We start from the raw sequence: 20,864 nt of genomic DNA, 5'->3' as shown, positions 1-20,864 counted from the left end.
ATAAGAGTCATGGGAGCGAGCAGTGAATCTACACAGGGCTGCACAATCGGGTCCATTTATACTTGTAAAACACTGGCATGTGTTGTTTTAAATGCTGTCGGTGTGGAGTTCACACTGTCACAATATTGAGTTCTCATGACATTTGAAACCAATAATCATGACTGTTAACTGTCACCTCCACGTCTTATTGCACAAACAGAATTTCCTCATTATTCACGCTGCACACTTCTAAACCGCACCAAGCAAACTCGAGAAATATAAAGCCAGAGCTGAGGCATGTCCTATTGCCCGAGTCCTGCCTGTAAGGTACACAAACGCTTCCTGCGCCTTCTTATTTATTCTCCTTTAAGGTTAAAGCTTCTTGTTTGAGGGAGCGAGCCGGGCTCTTTCTTTTCCCAATGTTCACACTGATTCCTGATACCGAAGACAACTTTGAAGAACTTTCAAAGGGCACAAAGAAATCTCAGTTTTAATGACACTGGCAAAGTTTTTGTTTTAATTGCAAACTGTCTCTTGTGTGGTTGGTACTTTCTTGAAAATTGTGCCAATGTCAAAAACTGTGCCAGCCTCTTCAGAGAGCGGCATGTTGGGAAATCTGCGGGGAGAACAAAGAGAAAAGGTTCTGCCCGTCGCACAAACCGCGCTCGGATATTTTATTAAAATGATGACCAATAATTATCCGTTCTGTGGAAAATTAAGGGGCTCTGCAGGGTATCGGAAATCGGCAACCTTTGCAACACCTGTCCAAACACTTTTGGTGCGAGTGGCTGATCTAGAGTTTAGGTTCAAAGTCATCAGCAGGTTAAAAGAGGTCAGAGGTCAGCCCTCCATGTTGGCTCTGGACACACACAGGGCTCATTTTTGATGACACCATGATAACGCTATAAAAAGTTGTTTATTGTGAGTAAAAAAGGACTGAGTTTGTTCCCCAACATGCACTGATGGCTACAGCGGGTGTGAGGAGGTTTAGCTGCCTGATGGTATCTCTGTGGATTCGGTGATGTCTATCAGGCTCCACTCCTGCGGGTTCAGACTCCACTTTTAAGATTAGACTTCAAACTTTGCGCTAAAGCTCAGCGTCAGTGAGAGATCAGATGACCCCGAAGAATCCCTGCAGACCCAGGCTGAAGGATCTCCTCTTTCTTCCCTTTCCCTTCACCTTCCAGCGGGTCACGGCAGATGGCCGCCCCCCCCCGTGCCCGCCTCTGCTGGATGTCTCTACCTACTGAAAGGGTGAAGACCTCCATCATACGAACATCTCCAAGTGCTGCTTGTATGTGACGGCCTGACTGTTGCAGTTTCCCCTCTAATTGATAGCTAGTGCCGCCCCCAGCCTCAAATGGCACGAGCCCCACCTGACACACTGACCAGTCCAACAGTGTTCAGACGTCCACAAACTTATGGCCACCAGAGAGGAACCCCGCTTCCCCATCACCACCACTGCTGCCCCCCAGGAGGCTTAATTCAGGGGCACAAAGTGGCTTTTTTTGTGGAGTGGAAAGGATTTATAATTACTGAGCGTTTAGGGGCTCCTCTGTGTTCGTCAGTGTGGTTTCCCATCAGCGTCTAACACCATCCATCTGCCTCTCTTTCACGCAGGACTTCCCTCTGACTCGCTCTCTCGGAGATTACCGTGATATCGCTCGCTGCTTCCTTCCCGCTGTGCACTTGTTCTGCTGCTATTTGAGGAATTCAGTCTTCATCTGCCACCTCTCATCGCGCGTCGCCTCGCCTCAAATACAAATGTAAATGAAAATAACCGTCCGGCGATGGTACTTCTGAGCATAAAGGCGCTGTTGGGGGTGTGCTGCATTCTTTAGTGCTGGGTTTGGGGGATGGAGGGGCTTCCTCCTCTTCCTCTGAATGGGCAGTATGGGACACCTCGCCGAAGAGAATTCCATTAGTGTTGGTTTCTGTGGAGGGTTTTACTGTCACACGGCGCTGACGCCGCCTCAGAGGGCCTTTACGCTCTGCCAAGACAGATTTCTGGAGCCAGGCGTGGAGAGAGCCCGCTCAGGACTCCAGACTCCACAAAAGCACTTCTAATAAACTTTTATCAGTCACAGTGCTTTGAGCAGATTTATTCCTGCACATTTCTCCATTTCCAGCCATCTTTTATGGCTGCTTTTACAGCGCTGTGGGTCTGGACCTCGGGCGGGTCATGGCCGCCGTGCTCGCGGATGACGAGGAGGAATGAGACATGAATCGTGTGAATAACTCGAGAACTTTTATGTTTTGGTTCAAATATTTAGACCAACAACAGCGCTGATTATTCCTGAATGGTTTTAAGAACATAGACACACAATCAGAGAATAGGACACACAGCTGTAAAAAAAAGCTGTGAGAGGCCAACAACTCGGGGCCAGAATCTGATGTTTGGGGAATAAAATGACGACTTTTCCTCTTTTGTTGTTTGTGATAAATGAAGTGCAGAGCTTTACTTGACGGCTGACCTCCATCCAAGACTTCAGAACCCTGAAACGAGCGCCGAGGTGGTCGTACTTCTCCCTGCGATGAAGCTGTGCAGTTTCACCCGTTTCACAGTTTTAGATGTATTTTCTCATTAGTGCCTCAAACAGTTTATTTTTAGAGAGAAGGTGATATTTCACCATTTTAAAAGTTATCTTTTCGTCCTTTTAACCTTTCCGCAGTCACAAAAAGCTCTGAATTATTCTGCTAATCAGAGAGATTTGCTGTTTAATTTTCACCTCATCGTTAAGAGCTTGTTTGCCAACCAATCAGCCGCTGCTGTGAGCGCTTATCACTCGTCAGTCGTATTTAAGAAGTCTTACAGCTTACAGCAGAGCGCACGGCTGATCCAGACTTCCTGCCCCTATTTTTCTGACCTGAAACCAGGACGTGGTCAAAGTTCAGAGGTCTGAACATTTATGTCCTCCACATTAAACAGCAAAGACAAAAAATACTGGATATTTCTGTGATACAGAAAAAACCAGACAATAAATCGCTTTAATTTTTTTGTACCAAGAAGAAAAAAATGATTGTGTTTGTTTAACAGGAGCAACATGTTGATTTATTTCAGGGTTTATAATTTTGTATTTTTCATTAGTTTTACTTTTATTGTTTTGTTTATTTTCTGGATTAAATTTGCTTTTTTAAGATGAAACTGAAATGATTTAATTTCAGTTTGAGCCTTCGTGACTTTCAGTGTTGCTGTTGTTCTGTTTTAAACATTAAAATTAACTACAACTAAAAACGTATACTCGATACTCAGGTAAGTAAATCCCAAAAGGTCGATTCTGTTCATCGTAGCGTTTTAGTCAAGGAGGCCATTTACGTGAAAAGGGAAAGACCATCTCTGAATGGAGGAGGGGCCTAAGGGTACATCTGTCACCATCTTACAATGCTGTGACTGCAGCCATTCCCCAGCTCTCTGTGAATGGGACTCATGGTTATTGATCAGTGGTTGTTGATCAATGGCCATGAGAATTTGCATATTAATGATCATGGAACTGAGCTCCCAGCCCTTGTTAGTCAGTGGTGCGAGTGCAAATGTCCTGTTTATAAGGTTGGAAACCTGCAGTCAGCTGAGACTGAAGACGTCACCTGATGATGACGAAACGTTTCTCCCACTGAAAACGTCCAGATGAACAGAATCAACCTTCTGGGATTTATACCAGATACTTTTAGTAAAGTATAAGTTGTATTTTTAATGTAGTCATCTAAGACTTCCAGTTTTTATTAACATGTCTGATATTAACAGAGCAGTTTTAGGACAGAGGCACTGAACTGAAGGCACGAACGCTCCAGTTAAAATGGAGTCAGACTCAGGACTGTATCTGAACCAGGATCAGCACCGGGGACAATCACGAGTCACGACTGGTCTGAGCTCCGACTCACGATGAACCCGCCGGTCCTGGATGCGTTCTGGTTCCTGTTTGTCTGAGCAGCGTTTGGTTGAAGTCTGTGTGGAGACCAAAAAGCGGGACATGTTTTCCAAACTCTGCCTGGCCTCAGCCTGCAGACTGTATACGTAACACGGCCGAAGGCTCTGAAAACCAAAGCCAGGATTTTCTTCTGGTGCCACATCCGGACGGTTTTAACCAGAGCCAAAAGAAAGGATAAAACGTACAGACTCTTTGCCGGACCACACTTATTTTGGATTATTACAGATCATTTTGGACTATGACTCATACAAAGCTACTCTGGTAGATTCCAAGATTAAAACACAGAGCTGGAAAAAGAGCAGGAGAGGTCATATTTCAGGAAAAAGCCTGATCTTCCTCGACCAGCAGCAGAGTTTGCAGATGCGGTTGGAAAACCTCTCCACCTGTATTTACCCAGAAGGACGTAAACGACCTGCAGCCAGGCAGCGGCGGTCAGCACGGGCAGCGACCTGAGCTGCAGATAAAAACCTCATTAAAAACAGAAACAGAGGAAAAACCGGCGCCTCGTTGTCAAACTTGTTTCTCAACAGGTTGCAGACGGTGAATCACCGTCTCCCATATTAACTCGCACGTCGATTTCCAATTATTACCTGCGACATTCAGGTATTTCACATTCGATTGGCCGCATGTAAACATATTATCTGGTTGGCAATAACTTGGACAAGCTCTTATCTCACTTATGAGAAACCCGAGAGTGATGCGTGCCTGAGATTAGCCCGGATGCCGAGGCACGCACACACCTTATCTTGTTTACTGTTTGGCTTCTGCAGCCTGCCTAAGCTCTGTTTCCATGGTAATATTAGGATTTTTCCATGCTGAAATATTCTGAATATTGTTTATTCGTGTATGAATCAATCGGATATTGCCGATGCTCTGATTGCATTGATTTCTGAAAAAGCTCTATGCGCCCGTCTCCCTCATTCTATTCTTCCTCCCTGATATTATTTTTTACTTTGGAGTCTTATTATTATTAAAAAACATGTTCAGCTTGTAGCCAGAATAAGCTGCTGCCTCTAATCCTGCTCTCGAAAACATCCAAAGACCGGAGAAAATTCTCCTTCTGCGAGCCCTTATGTTGCACGGGGAGGTCAGAGGTCAGGGTAGGTATTCGGTGCCTTGCTGAAGGGCTCTTAAGCAAGAAGGGATGCCCGTGTACTCGAGCGCTCCCCTGGAAGAGCCTCTTTCTGCTCCCCACTCAATCCCCAACAACTAACCAGGGGAAATCAAAGTTAAATAAAGAAAATGAAAGGCAAATAAATAATCACTGGTGCACTGAGCTGCACCTCCGTGGATCCTATTTTGATTTTAAGGTGGGAGTTGGGAGCGCACAAATAAGATAAAAGACAGGATGGGAGGAGGAGGAAAGAACTGCAGAGAGCAGAGAGCGATTAGGAGACAAAGATGGGGGGTAGGAGGAGGGGGAGGAGGGGGAGGGCTGGGGGAAACGGGGAGGAGCAGGCGAATGAGAAGACAAATTGAGAAACACGAGGTCGGTGACACGGCGCACACACGTTTGCTCTTTTCCTCTCCGTTTTATCCCCATTACACTTTAATGTAGGAGGCGCTCCTCCTGCTCATACCAAACACCTGCCGAGAGCAGGAGGAAACGCTCGGGAGCAACGGCACCCACGAGAAACTTACGCCAACCGCTCGTAAACCGTCGGTTCAGGAAGAACCGGGTCGGGGCCACGATGAGCGAAATCACCTTTGAACTCCAGGCTCGGAAGCTCAACTCCTTAAATCACATTAAAGACTTCGCTGCACAGAATCAGTACACAGCTCATAGACACACAGTTAATAACCTCTCTAAGAAACAGGCCAGGGCTGGTCTACAGACCAGCTCCCCTGTAAGGGCGTCTCCTCTGGAAGCCCCGACTTTCATTTAAAGGCAGAGGTCAAAGTCGAGTTCCTGCCCCGAGGGGAGGAACATCGCGTTCAGGAGTGAGGGTTAGGGGGAGCGGGAGATGGACTGGGGGGGCGGCGGCTGTACTGGTAAAAACGTAAAAGCAAAGCACCAGATTTATTGGTCTCACTTCGTCCCTACACTCAGCTACATTCTCGAGCTCTGGGTAATGAGCGAAAGAGCGAGATCACGGATACAAGCTGGAGAAATGGTCTTCCTCAAAGGGAGGCAGGGCTCTCCCTGACAGACCCGCTGAGAACTTCAGTCACAGTAGAGCCGCTACCCCTCCACATCCAAATCAGCCAGTTGGGGTGGTCTGGGCATCGGACGCCTCCTGGGCCAGGCGTTCCAGACACGTCCTACTGGGAGGTCTCAGGGTAAAACCAGGACATCGGATCCAGCAGAGCCTCGAAGTTCTTGCACAAGAGCTGCAGGTCTGGATATCTCTGCTTGAAAATCTGATGTTTTAGGAAATGTAGGAAATAAATGGAAAGTCAGCTACAGTTAATATGTCTCTATGTGTCCGTGTTATGAATGTCGCCTCTCTGAGAGTCGACTCTGCTCAGGTTGACTCACAAAGACGAAGGCCACGCTTCACAGAGTTTCAAAAAAAACAAGTTTGAGTTTTTGTTTGGAAGATTTTGACAGAGGTGTAAACTTTGTGTGTTTCTTCCATATTTACCTTTTAAATCTGTAATGTGATTGGATTTCATGCTCAGCACAGTCTTATTTCTTTACTGCATGCTGTTTGCTTCATTTCCTTTGCTCTCTTCTGTGGATATTGTTGTTTTATTCTTGTTTTAATGGCTAATTTAACATCTGGGCAATGAACAACCATTCCAGATTAGCCATTTGGTTAACACTGGCACATTTACAGTAATGCTGATGGATAGTCAGCGTCCCAGACCTTCAACGCGAGCTCATTTTCAGCCAGAAGTAATCATTGCTGTACATGATAAGAAACAAGGAAACAAAATAAGAAGCTGTAAATCAAGTTTCATGCAACAAACAGAAGATTTTTTCTTCTTCTCCAGTATGACTTCAGCTTTGGTACATCGTGTTCTGAGCTCTCAAACACACTGTTTTAGTTTTAGCTGCTCTTCAGAAACATCTTCAGATCACAGCTGGACCTCTGCTCTTAATGTTTCCAAACACGTCATTATAACCAAACCCAGCTCCACCAAATTAGAACCAGAGTCCACAGCCGGTGTGACGGCGATCGCCTAAAAAGCTAACCAAACGCTGCAGCTGAGTATATAAAACCTGAGCGAGAGCGGGCCCAGCAGGGAGACCTACAGGGTCATTAAAGGGCCAATCTGAGGTTTTTTCACTCCTAACACGTGCAGAGAGGGCAGGTGAACACATATCAATACACATGACCTCATTTCCTAAGCAGGTGGCTTTGAAAACGCACCTTCTGGTCCGTTCTGCAGTATAAGAAACATGTTTGCGGTCGTATTTTTATCGGCTCCATGAAAAAGGACAACCCTGCATTAACACATCTTCTAACGGACTCGGCGGTTTGATGGATTTGCTCAATGGTTTAATGGAGACGATTTGTTTCCCACGATTCCCACACCGCGGGCGGACCAGGCTTCGTGGTGGTCCGGCACCTCATTTAACAAACACAAAGTTGTTGTTTTCTCTTTAATTTGTCACCCCCGTGTGCGTTACCTCCTCGCTTGTGGTTTCTGATTAACGTCTTTGTGCTGATTACAGGCCCCTTTAATGTGCACGCGAACGCAAACGTTGCTCTGCAGCTTTTAATCGCTGATAAGAGTTTGATAACGATCACATGACTGTGACTCGGCGCTTTGGAACATTTATTTAACGGATGTTTAAGTGAAGAAGACGCTTTGAGTTGTTTTTTTAAATCAAACTCTGAACAGAGTTCACAGCAGATGTGGCGATAAGTCACGGAGGAGATCACGGGATTCACAGGGAGACAAATAGACTGTCGAGAATGCGTTTAAAACTTCAAATTACACTTTGAGGGGATTTGAAGATCCTTTACCAGTTTGGAGATTGAACCCCTGCTGCAGAGACGACTCCGTTTCCACTAATTTCAACCTGCAGGGCTGAAAAATGAAGCCAACGCTGAACCGCCTCTAATGGCCGCTTGAGGGTGGCTCCAGCGGTGAGTCACTCCTCAGTCCCGCGTTAAAATGTCCGACTTTACAGCAGAAATGAACCCGTTTACAGCAGAACAGCATGTGGGGAGAAGTTCTGTAGAACTTATCCACTTGGTTACGGGTTGAACGGCGATTACACGCGAGTCTGCTCAGCTGACATAAGTTTTGTCATCAGACTGCGAGTGTCACGTGCAGACGTCAGACTTACAGTGCGCTAAATACCATCATGCTGACACTTATTACTCTTTACTTCTTTTACTTTTTTAGTTACTTCCTGGAGAAAGTTAATTGTTACATGACTGAAAACCTATAAACCTACAGGCTTCAGTCCCACACACCAACACAAATCCCTATCCTAACGAGGACAGACATGATCTTTCTCTTCATATTTAGCTACGAACGCAAAGCCGAAAAAACAAAAACGAAGATAAGAACCGACCCGAAGAAGCTTCAAACAGATCGCCACGGTGATTCTACTTTAGAAACATGGACAGGTAGAAACGGAGGCTGCAGCCTGACTGCTCATCCGTTTGTTAGCTGCTTAAGTTCAGGCTCTGGCTGCGGTGCCGGGGTCCGCATACACTCAGCTTTAACACCACTCCGAGTTCTTAACTAGCTTAGCGTTAGCATGCTGTCTGTGTTAGCAGTATAAATGCAGCTGTTTCAGTCCTGGACACTGTTTGCACTTTAGCACTTAAGTAATGTCCATGTAGACCGCTCCACGATTTTCCACCTCCAGCACACAAACTGAAATCAGCTGATTGTAGTGAAATGAGGAGGAAGAAAAAAAGCTTTGCACACGGGCAACTGAAGAACATTTGTAACGCAAGTAACGACATAACTGTAACTGCGATTACTGAATGTAGCGACATGTTACTATGTCGCACCCAAACACACAAGAGATGTCAAAGAAGTTCAACAGGAATGACTACGCTGGCGTCGGCCCGTCTGCAGCCGAGTACATTTGAGGATTTAGGCTTAAATGTTCACAGTATTATAGGTGTGGCCTCTTTGGTCAACAGGTGGATGCTGATACAAGCCGCTGCAGCTTCTAGCTTCAACTCAGCTAACTGAAGATGGAACTGCCAGGAAATGATGAAGAGCTTAGAAAAGGCGACCCCCGAAAAAAGAAGAAGATCTGACGAACCACGAGGCTCGCTGTGAGGTTAACTGCACCTACAGACCATCCACCGTACCTGTGAGACGCACCTGCACAGCCTGCTCTTCTGTCTCCAGCAAGCTAACATGGCGGCCGTGACATCCACTCACACTCAGACTGAGAGATAAAATAAACAGCTGTCAGAGACGGGGGAGGGGGAGGTCGTCATTTTGCCACGATGGCACACAAACACTCAGACGTACATGAAGACAATAACAGCAGCTGATATTTATGCCTTCACATGATGACTGATGATGGCTCCATTTTGTTTTTAACTGATGCTCCAACTTTTCTCCAAAAAAAAGTAATATTTTCAGTTTCCACTCGTTCCTCTTGAATTTTTTATGAGCAAATTGACAATGCCTAAAAAATAAAATTGCTGGTAAACAGCACACTTAAAGTCACTTGTTATTATCCTCTGCTTTCTAAACATCCTGAATCTAAATGAAGTGAAATATTTAAACAGAGAACACCGTGTTTTTCCTTTTTGTCTCCTCTTTTTAAACGTCGGCACCAAATGGAAAATTCTTTCAGAGCCGTCCATCACGTCTGCAGATTTCTCTGACATCCTGACAAAAAGTGAAACATAATTAAAGTGCGTTTGTGGAGTCTCCGGGCGACAGGTCGGCGGGGTTCAGGTTAATGAGGTTAATATTCACTGAGAGTACAGTTTGTTTTCGTGTGTGAGGAAGAGCAGCGAGTACCCGGTGTTCTTCTGCTCCGTAATGAGAGCGCTAACCTGCTCTGGAAATGTTTGACTTCCAGGTGTTTGTGCTGATGAGCTCGTTCAGGTTCCCGCCGCACGGATGCCGGCGCTCCAGCCGCTCGGGGTTGGAGGTTTGAGAGGGTTTCCTCGCGCGAGCTCTGCAGCTATTTTAATCAAAATAAAGTGATTAGGAATATGCAAATCGAGCCATTTGCTAATTGTCGCAGCCAATCCCTCCCCGTCTGCGGCTCTGAATTAAGCTGAAATTGGGGGGAAAAAATCTCATTGTGAGAGCAGAATAAGCGCCGCCAGTCACGCCGATGCTGGAGGGTCAAAGGTGTCGCGGCGGCCGCGATCACGCCGCGCGTCCTTGAGCGAGAAGCTGAACTCCGTCTCCGTCCGCCCCGCGGTCCCCTCACCTCTGACCGCGGCAGAAACCCAGAACACAAAAGGTGGATCATCACGAGTCACATTTCAGATGAAACCGTTTGAAATTTTCTCTGAAGCGCCACAAAAATCTCCCGTACAACGACCCGCTGAGCGTCTTCTAACGCTCGGGCCGCCGCTGAGACGCAGCGACCGACTTTATTTACCGAGCCGTTTGTGTAATTTTGGCCGAGAGCGGCGGGGAGCACACAGCGGAGGACGGCCCTGAACGGTGGCTGGGTTTAATCACACACACTCACACACACACTGAGAAACACACACGTGTACACATTAATATGCATGCACAAGCAATGGGAAGCACGGAGGGACGCTCACACACACACACACACACACACACACACACACACAAATGTTAAGCCACTCACTCTAATAGGCTAAGCTTTACTCCATTTGGTTAAATGTTTTGTTTAAGAAGAGCTACACCAGAGGAAGGAGGGAAGGAAAGGAGGAAGGAGGAAGAGGAGGGTGGGTTGGTGGGGGGTAATGGTGAGGGACTCTGGGTGGAGGAGAGGAGGAGGACGAGTAAGGAATCAGGAGTGAGCGGATGAGTGGAGGAGATGGTTTAGGTGAGAGGAGAGAAATAAAAGGAGGGACGGCGTGAAGAGGAATCTAAGAGGGAGAGGAAGGATGGAGGAGTGAAATAAGGGCATAAGAAAGGAATGAGGAAAGGAGGACATGATTGAATGGAGAAATTAGGAAAGGGGGAATAAAATAAGTATGGAGGAAAGGTTGGGAGAAAAAGGGAGGAAGGTGGGAAGCAAGGAAAGGTAGGAAAGGAAAAAAGGTTTAATGAGAAGCACAAGGAGAAATGAAATAAGGATAAATTGAAGGAAGGGTGGGAGGTAGGAAAGAGGATATGATATACTAGTGTGAAAGGAACGAAGGAAAAGGGGTTAGGGAGGGAATTAGGAATGAAGGAGGAAGGCAAATTAAATAAGGTTGGAGGAAGAAAAGAAGTGAAGAAGGTGGAGAAAAGGACAAGAATTTGGTTCCAAAGGTGTGAAGGAATAAAGGAAAACAGGATTTAATGAGCAAGGTGGGAAGGTGAGGAAGTGAGGAGGGCAAAGAGGAATGAAATGGGCATGAAGGAAGCAAAAAAAGAAAAAGTAAAGAAGGCGGTAATAAACAGGAAGAGAATAAAATGAGTATCAGCTGAGGAAAAGGTAGGTGGGGAAGGATGAAGAGCAGGAAGCGATAATCCAAACGGACGTGAGAAATGGAAAGGAAGAGAAGGAGGAGTGAAGTGTGGGATGAAGGGAAGGATGGAAGAAAGGGAGGAAGACATGATTTTGGTTGAAAGTGAGGAAAGGAAGAAAACGGGGTTTATGGAAGAAGGGACACAGCTGCAAAGAAGAAAATAAGGAAGAAGGAGGCGACTGAAGAGACTGAGAGAAAGGAAGAAATGACTTTCAACTGAGGAAAAGAAATGGGATGCAGGAAAAATAAATGAAAAGCAAAGAAAGAGAGAAAAGTGAGGAGGGGTGAATTTGGATATATGAAAATATGACTGAAAGGAGGAAGAAGGCAGGAAGAGATAATCCAAATGAACATAATATATGGAAAAGAGGAGCAAAAGAGAGGGAGACGATGGGATGGAAAAGAAGGAGTAGAAAGGGAAAAGAGTGAAGGAAAGGAGGCAACAAGGAAGAAAAAAAGGAGTGAGGGGAGGAAGAAGAAACAAAGGAAGGAATGAGAGAAAAGGCAGGAAGAAGTTAGAGACGAAGGAGAGAAAGATGGAGGAACGTAGGTAGGCGAAAGGAAAGGAAGTAAGGAAGGAAGGAAGGAGGTGTGTCACAAGAGAAAAGAGGAGCGAGGGAGGAGACGAGGGACGAGGAAGAAGGGATGAAAGGAGGAGAAGTGTTGGGCTGGAAGGCCAAATAATGGAGCAGCTCATCTCATGGTGAATTTGAATGGAGGCTGAATTAATTTAAATCTCATCACGGCCCGCCCTCTAATACCTTATCAGTTCTGCACGGAGACAAGGGACGTAATCGCATTAGACCCGCCACTCTGCTCTACTGCGCTGTGCTACACACACACACACACACACACACACACACACGGTACCTGTGCTGGTATGAGCCACTCTGACACAAACACACACTGCTGCTGTCACAGCGCTGGTGGGTGTGCACGCGACTTCACGCTGTGTGTGCACGTGCATTAAAACCAATACACACACACAGCGTGAAGAAATGCCCCCGTGAGTACCAACCAGCAGGACAGCAGGCATGTAAGACACACACACACACACACACACACACACACACACACACACACACACACACACACACACACACACACACGCAGATCTATCTGTGTGAGAACATCCAACAACATCCCCCAAACCTAAACGTTATTCCACGCTGAATCCTGAAACCCGGTCTGGATCCTCAAACCGCCGCTTTGAGACCAAGATGTCTTCACAGTCCACAGATGTCCTCACTGTAAACATGCAAGTGTCCGTCTTTACAGCTACAGACATACAGAGAGAAATGTTCAATTTTACCTTCACGAGGATCTTTGACTCCCAGAGCTCCTTAACCCTGAGGCAAAGTCTGCACCTGCAAACGGCCCTCTGAGGACAAAATGTCCTCACTGCAAAGGTTTAAACTGATGCTTAGTCCTCAGAAGGACAACTGCTGCAGTTCTGTCTGTGTAAGGACCCCCTGTGGCTCTGGTTCTGAGTCTGGATCCTCAAACAGCAAAGCTGAAGCCACAATGTCCTTCTTTTCTCGAGATGTCCTCACTACAAGAGTAAAAAACTAAGAATTTGGTCCTCAGGAAGCCAGTAAAACAAGTACACACATATACACACCTGTAGTTACATCTTTGTGGGGGCGCACTTTGACCTCCAAACCTGATGAAACCATGAAAACAACAACAGTGAACAGAGACCAACACCCTCACTGCAAAGGTTTCAGAGGCTCAGAAACATAGATGCAGATCTGTGAGCCCCCTCTTTAACTCCCAGACCTCATTAATCGATCACCGAAACAAAGTCTGAACCCTCAACGAGTCCTTTGGTGCCACTACGTCTTTGTGTTTTACAGAAGTCATCATAACAAAGGTTTTAACTTCCACTTAGTGCTCAGACAGACTCCCAGACTTCGTCAGCCAAACCCTGAAACCAAGTCTGGACCCTAGAACAGCTCTTTGAGGACAAACCGTCACACATTTGTAGATCTGACATTGTTTGGACGTCTTTAGATCATGAAGCCTGAAACCTGAAGTCTGAACAGTCTAAACACGAACAGATTTGCTGTTTTTTCTTTGTAAGGACCTCCTTTAACACCCGGATGTGCTTAAGTGAACCCTAAAACAACATCTGCATCATCAAACTTACATGTCCTCACTGCAGAGGCCTAAAAGTCCCAACAGGCCCTCAGGAAGACAGAGATCCAACACAGAAACACACATCATCATGTCATCATGTCCATCTTTGTGAGGACCTTCTTTGACCATCTGACCCCCCCGGACCTAAACCTGAACTTTGAACGCTCAAACACACCACAATGTCCTCATGTTACACAGATGTCCTCACTGCACAGGTTTAAAATTCCACGCATTTTTCAGAAAGACAGATAGACAAGTACACACACACACACACACACACACACACACACACACACACACACACACACAAACAAATAAATGTCTCAGAGACACACACAGCATGCAAATGCACACCCATGGGTGCTACAACACACATTCACCATGGAGACCCACTGACAAATGGGTGTAAAAACACACATCTCCCACACACACACACACAGACACACAGTCCTATGGAGCCGGACTAACAGAGCAGCTTTCCAGTTACCTTCTAGGGGAAAAGGCTCATGGGAAGTTATGCACTGGGCTGTTGACATTGGCTGCGGTGGGACGAGCAGCTTTACAGCGCTGACTCCTCATACTCACGCTGAAATGTACACACACACACACACACACACACACACACACACACACACACACACACCTCGACCGTGGCCAAAACCTCACAGTCACATGCACACACGCACACACGCACACACACACACACACACTCTAAACAAGATGGCGGGTGAGTTATAGGCTCCTCACATGAACTCACACTCCAAACAAGATGGCTGGGAAAGTGTGCAAAGGTTTTCCATCATCGTGGATTTCAGGGGGCGACTGATAAGAAGAGGAAAACTCCACCCAGAGACGCAGACAGCGCTGATTTAAGAGGCTGCGTTTCTTGGCCGCATCGTTTGGTTGATCTGAAACTCCTCCAGCGAGCGTGGAGGACGTGACGCGTAGAAGCACCCGGTCACATTTCAGTGTCAGGATGTTGCTTTTAACAACGGTAGCTTCACATATTTGACAAAAGAGGCACAAAACTGAACAAATATTCAGACACCAGACTGCAGCGCTCATTAACATAAACAGGAAGTAAGAAACACCCACAAAATGACCTCTGAAGGAAGTTACCTGAATTCGTTTTTGGTCTGGAGGTTCTGCTGGTCTTTTGGTTTGTAGATATTCTTAATCGATTTGCAGCCTGACTGTATTCACACAGTCAAAACTCTTCTCTGCACACTATCAGGTAATGGTTTATTACTGAATACAGCCGGATGAATCCCTTAAAGCGGTCCTCCAGGCTTCTAATTTGACCAGGTTGCCCAAAAACTGCCAAAGATATCCGATTGATGTTTTTCTTCCTGCCATTAACGGCTGACTCATTACAGGACAGCCCCCGTCTTATTTTGAAAGTCTGGTGGCTGCTAACAACCTTTCAAGCAGGACTAGGTCTAGGCCTCTCCATGGTTGGATGAGCTCCAGCTCCACCCTTTTCCACAGTAATCCTTCCTCCTGCTCTGGAGCTGGAGGGTCATTATTCCAAACTGACCGAGGCTGCAGAGCAAAGACTTCCATCTGCAGTCCAAGACGGTGGTTGGTGAATGAGTGTCATTATGAAAACCAGCTGATTATAATACTCAGTTTTTCATTCATCATGAGGTACTTCGTAGCTGAAACAGCTGTCGAGAGGACCTTTGTTATTAAAGAAAGCCTCTTATAAAAAGCTCAGGCGTTTCTGTTTTCTCATGTGTTCAGGACTTTGAGAGTTTTTCTCGTCTTCTCAGAGATCTGTTGGTCGGTTTGTTTTTCATTCCTGTAGGTAACCAGACAAACATACAGCGACGCTGAAAGCCGACATTGTTTGTGCGATTCCAGCTCCAAACATTTTCGGGTTTTTGGTGTCGGACTCTCAGGATCAACAAACAAAGGCTGGACTTGTATCAATACCGGGCCTTGTATGTTCAAACTCGACGGCCCTCCGTATGTCATACCTGTGTAATCCTATTCTACTCGTGTGCCTGGGGGGAATTTTTGTGGTCTTCTCACAGATCTTGAGTTGCATTTTTGGACCACGGTGGTCGGTTTTGGCGTGTTTGTTTTTCATTCCTGTGGGCGACTGGACAAACATGAAGGGGCGTGACTTCCTCTTGAAGTTTGAAGGCTGAAATTCTTTCAGTGTAATAGATGGTGAGATCAGGTTTTGGTGTTGGACCCACAGAATGAACAAACAGAGTTTACGTAATATCCATCAGTCAGAGCAGAGGTGTGACGTTTCTTTGTTCTTTGAATCAAACCGAGGGATGGCGTCTTTCCAAAGGTAGAAACACTCGCGCTCCGGTAGAGACCGGCCGGGTTACCACACTTCCTAAACCGTCTTTCAAAGACACAACACGTGGTGACAAATGCACTCCTCACCTGAAGCCCACCTCCTCCTGGGTTCATTGATTCTTATACTGAGAAGCAACAGTATGAGATTTTGAGTTGGCAGCAACTTAAAACAGCTGCATGGTTCCACCAGAGGTCTCTTCCTGTTAAAAGGGAGTTCTTCTTCCGACTATCACCAAGTGTTGTTCACAGGAGAGATTTTCCTTCAGTATCACAGTGCCTTGAGACAACTATAGCTGTGCTATTTGGAAAAAACAAAAACTGATTTCGTCCAGTGAAAACAGCCGTTTGGTCTCAGAGTTATAAACAGAGACCCAGACCTCGCCACGGGGACGATCCTCAACACGAACGTCGGGTCCGTCAGGAGTCGATGTTTGCTTTCTGTTCAGGTTTGGTGGTGCAAGTGGTCAAAACGGGACTTTCACCCAGTAAATATAATGTAGAAGTGCAGAGGTGCACGAGGAGACGACCTTTAAGAGATCAGCCAAGGTCAAATGGGGAATGGATTTTACTTTACATGGATGAACTCAAAGAATTAATTAAAAATATCAATTAAACTTAATAAAGAATCCAAAAACTATAAATGTATCCGACTGTTAGATTAGCCCACATAACCAATCGCTCATGAACAAATAAACGCACACGATAAAGCGATGGTCCTTACACATACAGCCGGATGGATCCCCTAAAGCGGTCTGCCAGGCTTCTAATTCGACCAGGTTGCCCAGAAACTGCCAAAGAAATCCGAGTCAATGTTTTTCTTCCTGCCATTAACGGCTGATTCACTGTGGGACAGCCCCCCCATCTTATTTTGAAAGTTCAGTGGTTGCTAACAAATCCACTAGCCGGATTAAGTGACGTTGTGGCAGTTCTCATTATATTTCCGCTGCCTCTCCACAGAGTCCATCGTCCAAAGGTTGGATGAGCTCCAGCTCCACCCTTTTCCACAGTAATCCTTCCTCCTGCTCTGGAGCTGGAGGGTCATTATTCCAAACTGACCGAGGCTGCAGAGCAAAGACTTCCATCTGCAGTCCAAGACGGTGGAGTCGGGGTTGGTGAATGAGTGTCATTATGAAAACCAGCTGATTATAATACTCAGTTTTTCATTCAGCATGAAGTGCTTCATAGCTGAAACAGCTGTAGAGAGGACCTTCATTCTATCAACATTCATTATTATTATTATTATTATTATTTAGATGGACGAATACACAGAACGTTTTGATTGCTAAATAATGAAATCAAGGAAACAGCCCAGAATATTTTCTGCTAATTTCTTTTGCATAAAAAAATAAAAAACTCAATGTGCAGACAGTGGACGGGGACTACAGCACTGCACATACTGTAAATAAGCTATAATACTGAAGCTCAATCACAGATGGTGTCAGGATGTCAAGTGTAAAAAAGTAAAACTTTTATCGGACCGATAAGGAATATTCCAAATACTCTTTGCAAATATCAATATGACTGAGAGCAGAGACGGTGACTCTAAGCACTTTAACTGGATTAGCTCCAAAACAACTCTAACAACATGTTTGCAGCACCAAAAGATGCCTAACAGGGGGGTGTACGTCTAAACGTGGACAGGGAGAAAAGGCAAGGTCACCACAGTTTTTTAACCTTTTTCACAAACTAAATTGTACGGCACAGCTAATTATAATTTGTGAAGAAATGTCACATCAAGCCACGAGGCAGGGTTAGCAAAAAAATTAATGGCTGTTAGCCTTGAAACAAATTATTCTAATACTGAGGGGAGAAAACAGTGATTTCATTTCTTTATATTGGAGCAAAATCCAAAAGCGAGTCGAGGTCAATCCAGGAATCACCAATTTACCTCTGAAGTTCTTTTTCTGAGCAACTAAATGTGACACGAGTGCAACAGGCAGAGTAAACCTCTCAAACTACCAACTCGAAAAACAACTAACGAGGAAGAGGTCAAAGTTCAGGGAACAAACTCTGCTCAGACTCTCCGGTAAAGAGGAAACAGCAAACAGGAAGTGATGAGCTTAAGCTCCCGTATTTATTCCCTCTCTCACAGTCACATCGTTCCATCCAGGGAACGCGACGCTGGATCTTTAATAACCGATGAAAGATGGGCGACAGTGCCAAAGAGCAGCTGAGCCGGAGAGTTCCCTCAGATTCCTCGAAGAAGGCAAAGTGTTGGAGGGAAAAAAATTCCGTCTTCATCAAGAGCAGATGTTCCAGCTTTCTTTTCATTGATGTATTTGTGTTCCATCGTTTCCTCCAAATAAGAGAGAAACTTTCTGAACAACACACCCTCACATGGAACATGTGGTCATAATACGATTAATGTGCAAATTTACTTTTTGTTATGTTTGAAAATAAAATATGGAAAGGCGGTCCCTTTGTGAACTCTGCAGCTCCAATAAGCCTTTTAAGCCCGTTTTAGAGCCTAGTTTTGACTTTGCAGCAGTTTCTGCTTCTTTTCTTCCTGTTTTTGTGTAACGGAGCGGATCAGGTCACATTCTCTCATTAAGGAGGAGAAAGTGTCCTGCCTCTAAAACAAAGGTGTAGCAACGACACATAAACAGAAATAAGGAGACCAAAGTCCACAAGCACCTTATCAGACACACCATCCAAAAATACAACCTCCTTTGAAGCACGCCGAGCTTCTCTCAGAGTGCATGTCTGAGCCAGCTTCTCCGCTCAGGTGGAGGGTTGCACAGCTTTGGTCCAGCTGAAAGGAGACGAGGAGCTCTTCTTTGTGGCGTCCTGTCAGTGGTGGGTCACCTGCAGCGCTCGTTGGTGTTACTTTGCACAAGACATAGATCCATTTTCACACATTTTAAATCCCTTTCTGTCAGGTCGATCGCCCCCTGCAGACCTGACTTTAGCACCAATCATATAAAGCCTGCAGCTTGGGACCTCCGCCCATCTCTACCAGCAGTCCTCCTCTTTCCAGGTGGATTCTCTCATGATATTCTCAGTACGTGTCCAGCCATCTTAAGCACTGCATCTTTATTCCACGGAGATGTTTTCCAGCACAATTAGATATATGAGCATTTGCCTGATCAGCAGCGTCGGCCAAGGCGCACGTGGATGAAGACCTCTACTCCAAGAGCCACGCCGGTCAGGGCTTTAGCTTCTGTCAGGTCTAACCATGGCGCACAGGTCAAAGGTGAGAAGGGGGTGGGGCTAACAGAAACTACAGCACCCAAACGATCTACTTGGAGACCTTGAAGGAAACTTAAACAACGTGTTGCATAAGAGAGTAAGAAACTGTTTGGATTAGACGGCCGTCAGTCAGAGGCTTTGATGTGTCATGCTCTCATAATCCCCACCGGCAGCTGCAGTAATAAAGTACAGGTGCTGCCAACTTTCCTGGCATACCTGGTGCTGTCTCGCTTTAGGGGAAGACTTTATATACACTAAACCACGCAGTTATATTTGACCTGACATCAGTGAAACTGCCACAGAGTTCTCCTCGGCCCTCTGCTCTGACCTAACATCACAGGAAAAAAAAAAAAGATGCTCTCAAAATACTGTTTCACTTGGAATTTGAGTAGTAAATTCCTGTGGCGGCATCATTTAAAACGCATTACACGGCACATATTTTAAGGATTACCACACTGGCTCAAGTGTAAATACTAGCTTCCAAGAAAGAGAGGAGAAGAAGAAGGAGGAGGAGGAGGAAAAGCTCACATCTCGAAGCTGGCAGGTGAGGATATTCTGAGGGTGGAAAATTTTCATCGAAACCAGATGAACCTTCGAAGGTCTCGTGGAGCGAGGCCGGCTGCTTGTTTACTGGGCGGAGGGACGTAAAAACCACCGATTCTTCCTCGAGTCCGCCAAATTGTGTCGAACGGCTCACACGCAGCGAAAACACATGTGCATGACCTAATGAACCAGCCAATAACGAGCGCGTACAAGCTCATCAAACTGTGTGGGTTTGCACTGCGGTTTACTCTCCATCCAGAAAAGCTGCTGGCAGCGCCCTGCGCGTTTAAACAGCGGACACCCGTCAGCGCGCCCGATGCGCTCGGATTACAAAACGGTTTCTAGGAAAGCAGCAGTTCAAACTCACATTTTTCAGGAAGAACTACAAGTCATTGATGGTTACTTTACTGTATTTTATTTCCAGCGTCCACTCCATCTGATCTGCAGTTTGGCCACAAACAAGCGGTTAAAGTTGATGAAAAAAAGACTCGATTTGGCTCAGATGTATCGTTGTATGACCGTTTGGTTCCTTTTAATTGCCAGGAAATTAAATTCATTTTTGATTTCTTTCCATCCCTGTACCAGCTGATAATAATCCAACATGGAGGAAGTATATTGTAATGAAATCTAAAAAGCATAGCTAAAACGATCCAGTTTCCTTAATTAACCATTATCTTCCGCTAATGTGGTTAAATTACTTGTAAAACCTGACTGACATGAAAGACGCCGAACACGCCGAGGCATCCACAGCCCCAAACTTCTGCATCAGACTGCAGCGTGTGGCTGTGCAGTCTCTATGAACATGGATGGAGCCGTTAGGGCCCGATCGGCTGCTTTGTTTGTTTGGAGATTAGAGGTTTAACTGCCTTCTTTCTGCTGCTGATGTTTACAATTGTATGTTCTGAATGCTGAGAATATTGTCTGACTTTTCCTAATTCTCATCATCTGTTGGTACACACTTCATTCTACATGTAATCGTATTAAATGGTTTTCCACAGCAGATGGAGTTTGAGTGGGAGGTTCTTTTTTTAGTTTGAATGCATTTTTGACATTTTACTATCTGTGCGGTTTGAAAATAAAGCCTCCGTTCGCCGCGGTATGGTTCGCCTCCAACGGAGCTGGACTGATTGATTGGCAAACGAAGAAAACAATCGCACATATTTGATGCCATTTAGTTATTGTGATTCACATTTTGTGAAGGGGACAATGTGCTTTGGTAGGAAAATAA

The 20,864-nt window shown here is 45.6% G+C and overlaps 1 protein-coding gene and 1 long non-coding RNA gene across 3 annotated transcripts in view; one reads left to right on the top strand and one right to left on the bottom strand.

The window, feature by feature from the left end:
• Positions 1-20,864, bottom strand: part of LOC116317379 (zinc fingers and homeoboxes protein 2-like) — a 129,920-nt gene that overhangs the window by 37,949 nt on the left and 71,107 nt on the right. The window contains exon 1 of one of the 2 annotated variants that reach the window (XM_039605568.1): positions 9,137-10,166. The exons of the other annotated variant lie outside the window; for it this stretch is intronic. The gene's annotated coding sequence lies outside the window, so the exon portion shown is untranslated. Of the gene's footprint in view, positions 1-9,136; positions 10,167-20,864 lie in introns of those variants that run through there. 2 annotated transcript variants of the gene reach the window in all.
• LOC120435693 lies at positions 7,581-9,499 on the top strand. The gene is made up of 2 exons (XR_005609843.1): positions 7,581-7,945; positions 8,963-9,499. It is a non-coding gene; the product is annotated as an uncharacterized LOC120435693 (long non-coding RNA).

The sequence above is a fragment of the Oreochromis aureus genome, linkage group 22 (genome assembly GCF_013358895.1).
Source record: "Oreochromis aureus strain Israel breed Guangdong linkage group 22, ZZ_aureus, whole genome shotgun sequence".
In the NCBI taxonomy this organism is placed as follows: Eukaryota; Metazoa; Chordata; class Actinopteri; order Cichliformes; family Cichlidae; genus Oreochromis; species Oreochromis aureus.
The sequence above is the reverse complement of the archived record's forward strand: the minus strand, read 5'-3'. Positions and strand labels throughout refer to the sequence as shown.